Here is a 1161-nt window from a genome sequence, read left to right on the forward strand (position 1 = left end):
CGCAGTACACGTAGCAAGGTATATATATATATATATATATTATATCCATGCTTTGGATAAAAGCCCAATTTTGCTTCTCTGCTTGCGATTAGATCATTTTAAGCCGCTAAACTCCGGGAAAATTTTCAGTCCAATGATCGAGTAAGCGAATGCATTCAAACAATCCGTCCAAAACAGTGCTAATATACAGTAAACCAGGCTGATTACATCAGAGATTGCAGAGAGAACAGAGACTCGCGTTGCGTTTTCAGTAAATTATTCATTCCAGTGTGTTTCGCTTTAAAACACGAGCTCTGTCATATTCTGTGATTGCCTCTGAAGACCGCGAGCCCTCACACGTGACACGCGCTTGTGTGAAGTACAGACTGAACGGATTGTCAACACATCCCACCGCTGTATGGCGGCTGGATAACCAGTATTGCTAGTAATGTTTTGATGGATGAAGACTGCAATCAAGGTAAAGGCGATTGCGGTGGCGTACAGGAGTCGTACAGTAAGCACGCGTGAGTCTGTTATAATAATGCGTGTATGATCGCACATTGTATTTATGCACAAGCATATATATTTGATTGCACATTGTATTTATGCACAGGCACAGACATGTCTGTACATTCACGTTGTTTCCACACACATTCACGATAATGTTTTGATTTGTCATGTTTGTGTTGCCGTGTTTAGTTATATGGAATGGATCCGTGTACTGTAATAGATCTATGCAGTCAGCAGGCGGTTGGTTTAGGTTTTTTTGGCATCTCCATGTGGTCCTGTTCGGTATCGCAACTTGGCTTCTTTAAAATGTAAAAAAGCTCTTTGGTGTTGCACTGTACACATACTGATTTTTTTTCTTTCATATGTACTTATATTGGCTCCTTATATCATTTGGTTCTTTGGTGTCCTTTTGGAGTTTCTAAGTGTCCTTTTTTGGAAAGACATCTAAATTTATCTTGAAAAAAGCTTGCAGAAAATATAGATTTTTGAGAATCATCCTTCAATCTTTTGGTTTACTTTGCTGGATATAGCAAATGATGACAAAATAAACATGTGAAACAAGATAAATGGTCTATGCTTAATTTCATGAAGTGTGCGATTAATCACAGAAAAAGGATGTGATTAATCAGATAAAAAATTGTAATCGATTGACAGCCCTAATATATATATATA

Source organism: Sinocyclocheilus rhinocerous, unplaced genomic scaffold, assembly GCF_001515625.1.
Source record: "Sinocyclocheilus rhinocerous isolate Xijiao unplaced genomic scaffold, SAMN03320098_v1.1 scaffold4992, whole genome shotgun sequence".
NCBI lineage: Eukaryota > Metazoa > Chordata > Actinopteri > Cypriniformes > Cyprinidae > Sinocyclocheilus > Sinocyclocheilus rhinocerous.